Source organism: Tachysurus fulvidraco, chromosome 1 (genome assembly GCF_022655615.1).
Source record: "Tachysurus fulvidraco isolate hzauxx_2018 chromosome 1, HZAU_PFXX_2.0, whole genome shotgun sequence".
In the NCBI taxonomy this organism is placed as follows: domain Eukaryota; kingdom Metazoa; phylum Chordata; class Actinopteri; order Siluriformes; family Bagridae; genus Tachysurus; species Tachysurus fulvidraco.
In genome coordinates, this window is record NC_062518.1 from 25,432,934 (window position 1) to 25,444,597 (window position 11,664).

At 36.8% G+C, this 11,664-nt stretch overlaps 1 long non-coding RNA gene across 1 annotated transcript; it reads right to left on the reverse strand.

Annotated features, from left to right (window-relative positions):
• Window positions 1–4,660: 4,660 nt before the first annotated feature.
• LOC113663621 lies at window positions 4,661–10,929 on the reverse strand. The gene is made up of 2 exons (XR_007144431.1): window positions 10,699–10,929; window positions 4,661–5,050 (listed from the first exon to the last, which is right to left on the reverse strand). It is a non-coding gene; the product is annotated as an uncharacterized LOC113663621 (long non-coding RNA).
• Window positions 10,930–11,664: the final 735 nt, after the last annotated feature.

Here is an 11,664-nt window from a genome sequence, read left to right on the forward strand (position 1 = left end):
ATGATCATCACGTCAGCTGTCATTAAAGCAAAATAAATAAATAAATAAATAAATAAATAAATAAATAAATAAATAAATAAACAAACAAACAACAAGAAGAAGAAAATATTTTGAATATTTTACTTTGTACTCAAGTTGATGTCAGTAATATAAATTGTAATGAAAACTATTGCAAAGTAGTAGCTTAGAAACGTGTTCTCAGGCTATTAGCACACATAGATATATTCTATATGTATGTATGTGTGGGTGGGTGAGTGGGAGAGAGGGAGAGAGAGAGAGAGAGAGAGAGAGAGAGAGAGAGAGAGAGAGAGAGAGAGAGAGAGATCAGGTTATTATTATTTGTAAAATATTGATGTTCTGGATATTGATTTTTGCTGCAAGAGACATTGTTGAGACTAACTCAATGTCCTGCCTTCCTGCACCTTTTAGATAAACTTTGCAGGTCTGCTGGTGCATATAGTGTATATTTATGCAGTTATTTGGCTCTTATGGAAGATGACCTTCTCTGGTTTTGAACTCCATGTAGAGAAATAATCAGCAGACAAAACAAACAGCCAAGTCCTGTATGTTAACTCCTGAATGTCATAGCTTCTTAAACAATTATTTAGGTTAAAGCATGTTATTCAATAGCTGAATTGAATACTTACTAGGGTGAAGAATGGAAGCTTGGAATAACACATAGGGCCTGTAATTTCTATTTATTCAATCTGATCAAATTCATGCACTTGTTATATTCTTTGTTCCGATTGTCCACCTACTCTAAGCTCCTGAGGCACTGAAAGCATGTGGATCTCTCTGGAACAAAAGCAGTGTGGGCTGCAACACGTCATTTGTCTTCTATTTCTTACCAGACGCCAACCGACACCAAAAGTAAAGCTTTAGGTCGGCAGATAATTTAGTTCAGTATAAAATGTATAATGTGCTTCAAGCAGTTGACTTTATTCTACAGTACTCTTTAAAGATTATGCTCCTTTAAGTAGTTCTGCTTTGGTGTGCCTGCTGGCCCAATTTAATGTGTGATCTCTTTGACATCCAAAACATTGTAAAGCAATTTCCTTTCTTTCTAAAGGGAAATTATTTCACAGGAACGCAATTAAATGCTGTGCATCAGACAAAATTAATTAATCCCTTCCAGGCGTTTTTTGGACAGGTATTGGGAAAACAGTCTCTACTGTGTTCATTAATCATTACTGGCAACTAAGCTACGTGTCAAATAACAAATTATCAGACAAATAAATAAATAAACGCTGGTGCAAACAATGTGGTCTGATACCACCTTGAAAATATGGGATACGGACCTTAAAGTACCAACTGACGAGACGAGTGTAGCAGAAAATTCAGGCTTATTTCCTTTATTACCTTATTTACTCTGCTATGCAACTGTAATCAGCATCTTTCTCCTCAGTTTGTACTAGTAGTTATTACAACTACAATACCTTTCATCATCTCCTTGAGAAAATGAGTCCCTCACCCATATCGGAGTCGTATTCACATGAGAAAAAGAGGCCTTAAATCATCCATAATGTGACAGTAAGGATTACCATAAAGCCTGGAGGAGCCTTGCAGTCGCACAAAACACTACCTGCTAGGAGACAAAACAGTCCTTGTCAGCCTATTAATAACATATTGCTGAGGAGAAGCGCTTCAGAGTAGGAAAGAGGATAGGATTTCAACGTGCCTATAAATATCCATAAACCAAAAAAAGAAAACAAAGATTTTTTTTTTTCATTGTAACATTTTTATTATTTTTTTATTTTTTATACACACAATAAGAAAAACATTCTCGTTTATTAGCTGTACATAAAGGCCACGACTGTGTGTCTGGGATGAACTAATTTGACAGTTTATTTGTTGAATGAAAACATATGTTGAAAATGACTTGGTCAGAAAGCCGCCTTGAAAAGGTCTGCATCACGGAATCTGCTTAAAGCTGAAACAACAGCCTTCCTGCATTGCTCTTAAAGCCTCGGATAGCTGATTAAAGTTTGCAGATGAGGATGCTGGGATATTTGGCATCAGCTTGGTGCAGTAAGGGGCCTAACTCCGGTTCCTGCTGAACTGAGCCAGTGCATGCTTTACCAACTGTTATCAGCTCAGTAGGCACAGGAGGTTGAGCCCAGTCCTTTATCCTGCCACAGTGTTATCAGAGTCGAACAACATCTGACAGCTTGTCCATATGGATAGGAATCCAAATCACATGATACACCACGTCACATTGTACTGTATTTGTCGCTGCCTTGGATTTCCGTGTCAAGGTGAAAATATATCCTGGGTGTATCATATATTTGACGTGGTCCACGTTTCTCATCATGTATGCTGCTCAAATGCTTGAAAACATCACATACATTTCAAACATGATGCTTGACGTACACATCTGTGTTATAGTCCCTTATATTTTATCGTGGTAACGCTGTTTGAACAATCCATTCAAGGAAAATCGTTGGCCTTCTTTCATGATTTTGTAAAGACTTGCCTACTCAATGTGTTATGATATGTCTATACTTTTCATATGAATGGGTAACATACAGATGCTCCTGTCAAAACATGTGTTGTGGGTGTGGGACTTCTTTGAAATGGGGCTTGATGTGGCTTTTTGTGTACCTCAGTTCTTTTTTCTTCTGTAAACAGAGATCTGGTCTTACACATGAAAGTGTTCAAGCTATATAATGTTTGATTAATCATTTATTTGCCTGTGAGGACTCGAGAAACATGTCTGAGCCTATATAGTCTCTCTATATTATTCATCATGTGCATATTCCTATGGATAAGAACCTACTTAATCAGATTACTCTGGCGAGAGATGAAAGCTGGCACCCAAAACCTGTGTTTACAAACTGCCACAATGACAGAATACTGATTCAGGATCAGTTCCTCTCCCATTTGTATAAGAATGATTACTCAAATATGACAGGAAAAGCTTACCTTAGGTCAGTGATCTTTACGCTTGGTGTCTGTTACAAATAATGCCTGGATTACTGCCTTCCAGCCATTCTGAGAGTTAGCCTCAGAGGAGCGGAACTTAGCCACTGTGAACACGGCCTTTTCCCTGATCTGTTCACAAAGCAAGCTAAGTCCTGCACCTCACGAAACATAACAGGGTGACGCTTAGCCTTTAGATGCCACCTTATCAGAGCCATTTTTTCTTCTTGTGTGTTCATGTGCCTGTGCAAAGTCTGCTTTTTCAAGTTGTTCTTGTTTTTCTGCCTTCTACCGCATCATAACCCAAAGATCGCAGATGTCGGTCACTGGCACTCTCTGAATGGGGAGAGTGGCCATTTCAGCTTATTACCACTTGTATACACATTATTACATTTTAATGATGATTGGAAGTGGTTCTTGGGATAATTTTTCCACGGTGGAGGTCACAGGGGAAAATATCAGCCAATCAATCTAGGATGAAATGAGATGGTAAAAATTGCATCAAAGTATCACAGTAATTTTCTTTTTTCTTTTCTTTTTTCTTTTTTTACAAGACTAATAAAATATCCCATTCAACACCAGCACTGCAAAGTCTCTGTTTTTCTTTGCTTTATTTCTTCCCCAGATTTGCCCTAAATCTTTGTCTTAAAAATTCTAGATCGAATCAGAACCATATCCAAATGCCTAATGAACTAATTAACACTATTTTTTCGACATATACTTATGCATCAAAGTATGATGGTGATAATTCCAATTCTTTCCACATGTAGGTTTCAAAGACCACCTCAAGTACAGAAGCCACAGTCTTTTTTATACTGTGATCCCACATACGGCTGCATGGCACCAACGTCTCGTATTCCGTTCCAAATTCATAAAACCACAGCCATCAGTGGGAGACTGAGTGTTTATGCTCTGAAATAAATGAAAGACATTTAGTGCTCTGGTTGGAACCTACATTTACTGTATGTTCAGAAGTTTGGATTGATTTCACTGCTTTAGCCTTCCTTTGTTATTGTTTATTCTTGCTCATGCTTCATGGCAGACAGGTTCTGAGATTTGCCTTTGGGCGATTATTGAGGTAAAGGCCAGTCAGAAGGACATGTCAGAAAACATTTGGAGCCTTGAAGCGAGTGGCCTGCAGCTGGTTGGAAATCCCTGGCAATGTGATTTTCTGATTTAGACCCAAATCACTCTGCCAGGAATCCCTCCAGCTGCCCCAGTGAGGAGAGAGCAAGAGAAAAAAGCTTGGCTGCAGTTGTTCACACTCTAGACATGGTCAGTCATCACCCATTAATTACACTCTCAAACACACACACACACACACACATACACAGAGAGAGACACACCAAACCATACTAATGCATATCATACAGTCTCATCTTTCACATTTTACTCATAGGACTCATTTGCCTACGCTCACCTGAGAAAACACATGCTCAATAGAGCCTCAGTGTCCTGTGTTTGCGTGACCTTCTGACAACTTGGGTAGATGTATGCATGTGTGTCAGCATACTGAGTGTTCACTTCACCACCAAGCATTCTTAGTGTTGACAAGAGAAGTCATTTCACATCAGATTATTAGAAGCTTTGGAATTGTTTGTCAATCATGTCAAAATAATTGACCGAACCTTACTTTTAGCTAAAACACATAATCGACAATGGACACAGCAATGGCTGAATAATGGCTTCATAATTCCGTCAGATCTGTTGTAATATTTTGGAAATTTCGTTTAATTATTTCAACATGGACAAGCTTAATAAACTAACGTGCATCAATGTCTAAAGGTAGCCATTGCCTTGTGCATGTGGAGATGTTTATATGTAGTTGTCTCTCATTAGCGTGGGCATAGCCAGTGTGTAATTGTGTTATGGGTCATAGAGCCCGGAGGACGCTCCATTCTGCAGCAAATGCTAATGGCTGTTTTTTTCCCCTTTGAAATACACTAAAGTAAAGCACAGACATGTTCCTCTGTCTGGACCAAAGGGTTTCAATATTGCACTGTACACAAAACATTACAACAGCCTTACTTTCCAAAAATGATACACAACGTCTCTTTTCTTCAAAGTCCACTCCCAATAAGTAGCTCTCCAGATATTTCCCCCAGATGTTCTTTAACAAGATGGAACAGATCTGAAAAGGTGAGAAGAAACCTTTCATTCCATTTGAACTGAAGTAAAACATACTTTGCTTAGCATACGTCGGAACACTTGGTGGCATTGCATGCAAATAATTGGATGGCGTCTCGACGTTGCCGGCAAATCGTTTGAAGGCGTATGGGTCATTAAAAGCTGTATTAGATTGCAGAGTCAGAAAGCATAGTGTTCGTCAACCTTTGCTTTTCTGCAGTCAGAAAAATGACTTTTATGTCTTCACTAACTGCCGTGAAACTAATATACAGTGTATCCTAAAAGCTATTGAGAAAGCTAAAAGTTCTGTTTATGACATTATGAATTAGCAATAGATATCAAGTGTATATTAGAAGAACATTACATTGAATTTGGCATGTATGATAACCATACATACATGCGTAATAGAATCCCTAATTGGCCAAAGCAAGATGAATGCTGACTATTACCTTTTCCCCTCTAGGCTAGGCAAAAGAGCAAATATGGCCTCTCAAAATATTTATCCCACCTCCGTGAAATAGTGTGAGCAGGAAATAAGGAGATAGAGTCCAGAATAAACAAGGCTCTGCATTTCAGTACTTGTGCCATCGCATCAAAAAGAAAGAGACAGACCTTAATATTTTTAATTCTATGCATGCTGCTTAAAGCACTAAAACTTTAAAACCCATCACCAAAGTGTTCATAACATTAATGGTAATTATGTCATTCGTGACATCTACAAGATGCTGATTGTCCTAGCTGCTGTTTTCTCGTGAGTCACTAACCACAAAGATGTTAACATTATCGTTAAGAAGTGAAATTTAGTCTTAGTCATACATTAGCAAAAAAAGTCAGAGCATAAGTCAGATCTATCACACTTAATATGCCGAGAGGCTATGTGAAAAAAAAAAACACTGCCTATAGACATCACCATGACTCATATTTGAGTGGCTTCTTTTTTCATTTCTTTTCGTTTTGCTCTACCTTAAATCTTGCTTTGAACGAGATGAACAGCATGGTGATGGAAGTACGATTTTTAATAAAGACTTTCCTTGAAATCAAAAAATGAATTGAAATGACAAAACACTACACAGAGCAATTTATCTTTAACATTATACAATATGCACCATTCATTGTAAAAAAATATGTATTTATTTATTTGGATTGTCTTTGGTGATTTGCAGAAATAATTATCTTTAGGATCTTTTTTTTAAATTCTTTTTATTGATTTCTTTCCAAGTCAGTACAAGTGCAAGAAGAATAAATCTTTGTGAAATCGTAAGCAACTTGAAACTTGACCTCGAAACTCAGTTGCTACATTTTCCATTTACACAGACGTATGAAATTAGACGTAATGTAACATCGAGTGTCGAGGAGAAGTGGTGGATCTTCCACTGCACTTAGATGGCACAAAACTACCAGCAATTGAGAATAACAATACCTATATATGTATATATATATATATATATATAAAGCCAATGAGGTATTTTGTTTTGAAGGCGGGGGATGGACCAGAACACATGACTGGACAAGTTTCTTTTACATCATGCTCTTGTCCTTGCATGGAGGAAGCACTTAAGTGGACAAAGGCAGGCACTGCATGATTGGAAGCAGGTGTGCATGTTCTCTAGTCTGGTGGTGCAGACAACATTGAGATTGTGCTTGTTAAATAGGTGGAAATGCAGAAATGTGGCTAAAAAACTCATGCTGTAGACACACAATAATAATCAAACTTTGAACATAGCAGTGGGAACAAGAATGTAAAAGAAAAAAACAAAACAAAACAGCAACCTAAAACACACACACACACACACACACACACACACACACACACACACACACACACACACACACACACACACACACACACACACACACACACACACACACGTTCTCACACAGACACAGAGGGCATGCTAGGACAGAAAGTTCACTCTAGACCATACTCCAATCATACGTCTTGAGTTACAGACACAACACTCTTTACTAAGTTTCTCCCCTTGTACATGTGCTTCCAGATCCACTGATAATGAGAGTATTCTGGAAATAATCAGTACACAACATCCGGTTTGTCCAGAGGGCTGGAGGGCTACATGCCAGGATGTTATATTATGGCAGATATTGTGCTTTGCACTTATATCTACAAATCTCCAGACTCTAAGAAAAACATGAATTGAAATTTATTACAGTTTATGACTATATTATGGTAACAGTGTACTTTTTTTAACGCAAACTGCTAAAGAACAAAAGCACACTGGATTTATAAGCTGATTAATCTATTATAGAAACGACAGCTCTTTAGCCTGATTATAATGTCAGTATTCATAAAATACAATTAATACAGTACAGTACATTGTGCTGAACATATTCAGTGTTCAATGTTCAACAAACACACCGGAACAGGTAATGACAGGAAATGCAAAAATTATTTAATGCAAAAAGATTTAACTATCTGTGTTTTTTTTTTCCTTTGAAATGGAAAAAGACAATAATAGCACGAAGGCAAACCACGTTCAGCAAATTGCCTGCACAGAAAAAGCCGTCTTTCAGCAAAGGTCTAACAGGCGTTTTGGCCGGCAGCTTAATCAGGAAGCAGAACAACTCTGAAAATTATTTACTGTTCAGAACAGACATAAGGACCGTACTGCAGATAAGGTACAATAGGAGGAAACAGAAAGAACTGGGCTCTGAATGAATGCACTTTCTTTTCACATGATCAAGAACAGGTTCATGTAAAAATATTCTGAGGGAAAAAAAAGGCAGCAGAATCGTACTATCAACGATCATGTGACCTGGCTCAGTAAGATTCTTTAGATAATACTGATGTATTGATCGACACAACATATTTGACATTGCAATTTTTCTCCCATATCTCAACTGATTAAATGAAAATGATTTTTATGTGCTAGTTTTATGATACGCACACCTTGTAGAAGCCATAAAACATAGCGGCCCAAGCCCTTTTTTCTCCATGTTTTTTTTTAAGCTTGAAAAAATATAGTTAAGTCCATTTACTTCAGACTTTACTCATTTTTTTACATTGGTTGACTTTTTCAGTTTGTTTAACGTAAATGAAATATGTGACCAAAAAATATGTATTTATTTGTTTGTTTGTTTATTTATTTATTTACAAATGTATTTATTATTTATTATTTTTATTGTATTATTTAATTTTTTTATTGCATTTAATTTTTTTTTAAAAGTTAATTTAATTTAAAGCTAGAAATAACAGAGTGAAGTCTGAAACCCAACTATTCAGTGTAGAATATATACAAACTTTCTTTGTTAAGATCTGTTAATTTTTGGATACTATTTTTGTTTTTATTTAGCATTTTCATATTTCTTCTTCTGTATTTGATACACGTCAACATATTCATGATGTCATCTCCCCTTCTTATTTAATTTAATTTGTCTGTTTTGCGCAGTCATTTCCGCTTGTCCTCTCTCTCTCTCTCTCTCTCTCTCTCTCTCTCTCTCTCTCTCTCTCTCTCTCTCTCTGTCTCTCTCTCTCTCACACACACACACACACACACACACACACACACACACACACACACACACACACACACACACACGCACACACACACACATAAAATTCAGCTACCAAATGCTATTTGAGGTAACATTTTTCAGTAACGAAATTGTTCTAATTTCAATCACACATTCAAGTGAACAAGGTGCAGAACAAATTTATTTTACTTCTGTTTTTCACTTTTTATAAAATTTGCAAAACTCAAAGGTCATTTGTAAAATTTCTAAAATATCCCAGCGTCAATGTGACTTAAGTGAAATAAACATGTAATATATCATAGCATCCAAAAATAAAAATAAAAAAGTTGAAAAAGTTGTTTTTGGTTATTAGATGAAATAAAATCATGATAATTGATTTTTTTTTTGCTTAAAAAGATTTTATTTAAAATTTCTATATTTTCAAAAAGACTGTGTTTCCTAAATATTAAATATGTTGTAGATTTCTCCAAGTTTTAATTAATGCTGATATATATAATGTAACTTTTTAAAAAAAAATTAAATAAATTCTTAATTTGTCAAAAAAAAAAAGATTAAATATCTCAGATTTGCCGGAAAACCTCTGAAAATTTCTCTGAAAAAAGCCATGGTTTTATGCAGGCCGTTAAAGAAACACCTCACCACGCCAGCGCTACCTCTTAAACTTGTTAAAACCTCCGTATTACATTGTAAACTAATTATAATTTATTATATTAAATTGAATGTGCTGATTTCCTTACATGAAGAAAACTATTTAGAATTGTGTTGCCATTCTAACTCTTTTTTTTTTACTTTTATATTTACTATATAAAATTGAAATGGGCTACTGGTTGATATATAAGAGAGAATCCAGAACTTCAGCTTTGGTGTTGTTCTAATCATGTCAGTGATGTCAGGTGGAAAAGATGGCTTACTTCCTCTCCCTTTGCCAGGACTTGGTGTGGAGCACAGAGCAACACTGAACAGCCCATTCTCTAAAGCTCACTCTGAATGAAATTAGGCTTGTTTATTTATTCACCTTCTCCAGAGTGGTTGATTTCAGGTGGTTTGTGTCTATGGCAGCAAATAATCCCAACCTCAAAGTTGCTGTTAATGGGAGACAATTTTAGCGATGTTTGTTTCTTTGTTCATGTTCAGTCAGAACACTGCGTTTGGCCTCAGGCTGGCAGTCATACATGCAAATTCGTTCCTCGTCGTTTACCTTTGTTTGGCACTCCAAATCAAATTGTGTTCTTTTGTTTACTGCACTCATGCAAACCTAACAAATCATGAGTGATTGTGCCACGTCCAATAGTGTCTGTGTAACACAGTCACGGCATGGGGGAGTACATCGGGGAAAGAAATATGTTTCTAATAAACGGTTCATCACCTATACAATTCAATTCCTTGTTTCTTCCTATAAAGCCAAGTTCGAGTTGATTTCTCATGTAACTACATTACTTGTCAACGAAGTTTTTCTGTGAAATTTGGTTTACATTTTTAAGATCCCATGATAAATAATTGGCTGATTTTAGTAAACTCTCACCAGGACTGGTGTAGATCTAGTACCTTATGAAACACCAGTGGAAAAATTCATTCTATCGCTAGCCGACCTGCATCAGTTTACAGTGGTGGGAAATTAATGGTTTGGATGTGTGAGTTTTTTTTTTTTTTAACTATACTCAGACTGTTCGATGCTGTTTTTATGCTTATATGATTATTTCCAGTTAAAAAAGAAAAAATTTTCACCTTTTTCTTGAGTAGCTGGTCAAGTGCTGTTTATTTTCTGTTTATTCTTTTCATATATTTCAGCACTGTGTGCAAAACAGAGCCTGTGTAGTACAGTATCTAATACAATATGAAAATCTCAATTGTTTGATGCGTTCATGTTATTATCCACAGCTAGCAAATGTACGCGTATAAAACAGATCTCCCCCTGTGGCAAAGTGGCAAAGCAGTTCAGACCGATCAGCAAATTAAGATGCTTGAGTAATAGTAAAAAGTAAAATTCTGTTACAACAATAATTAGCCAAACACGTTTGCGCTCTGAGCCTTTGAAAGACGGTATTGTAAACGTTACTATAAAAACATTTGCTCATTTTCCCATTCAACAGTTTCTTAGCTTAGATGCTCCAAAAGTGTACTACTAATAATAATTAAAAAAAACAACTTAACTCTTTTACTTACAAAAGCATTCTCTGAGGCTCCGTAGGAGCTACAGTTTGGTCCCATCTGTCCTGAGAAGTTCCATATCCAGCCAGAGGAGCTTCAAGGCACGGAGCCTTGTAATTTTTTACTCCACTGTGAGCACAGGCCGGGCCCTGAGCACTACTCTGCATCACGCTCCTCCTCTAGAAAGACTCAGGAACTGAGACGCATGCACACAAATCATTCAGAAGTTTGTCTTCGAAAAACCACACCCATCCTAGTGCACAGACGGAGAGAGAGTGAGAGAGAGAGAGACAGAGAGAGAGAGAGAGAGAGAGAGAGAGACAGAGAGAGAGAGGAGGGGTTATGGTGCCTTTTTCCTTAAATAACACCAGAGACAGAGGAGGAAGCATGTGTTTTCAGCCAGGCCTCAAAGTGCAGGCAGGAGGCTGAGTTTGGAAAAAAAAAAAGCAAAATGGAGAATCATTCCGTTGGTTATTGCAGGATGTTTATTTAAATTAGAGAATCAACTCTGGGTTAAAAGGCGGTTGTAGGTGTGATGTGACCTTTCTGGAGGATACGCAGGCCTTAATCAAGCGTTTAAATAAGAAAAGCAATGATTTGTTTTGGATTTTGTGTATATATTTTTTGTTTTGCCTGGGTGCGAGCTAAAGATAATTATTAGGTTGGACTCACCACCTCCAGGTCCTCTGTAAACATTTCAGGACTTATGTTTCTACTCAAAACCCCTTTATGTGTATGTCGAAGACCTGAGCTACAGGTCCTGTTAGAAATCAGATGGCTGTGTTGTTCTTCTGGTTATATCGTAATAATGAAGCTTTTGTGGTAACTACATTAGGATATTTTTCCACAGAATCTAGCCATCATTTATCACTGATTGAATATAAGACTGGATCACTGGGTGAATCAGCTTTTTATTACTTTCTCTGGCAAAGTCCATGCATTTGCTTAATGTCTAGGCTTGAACCCATATTATCACCAATC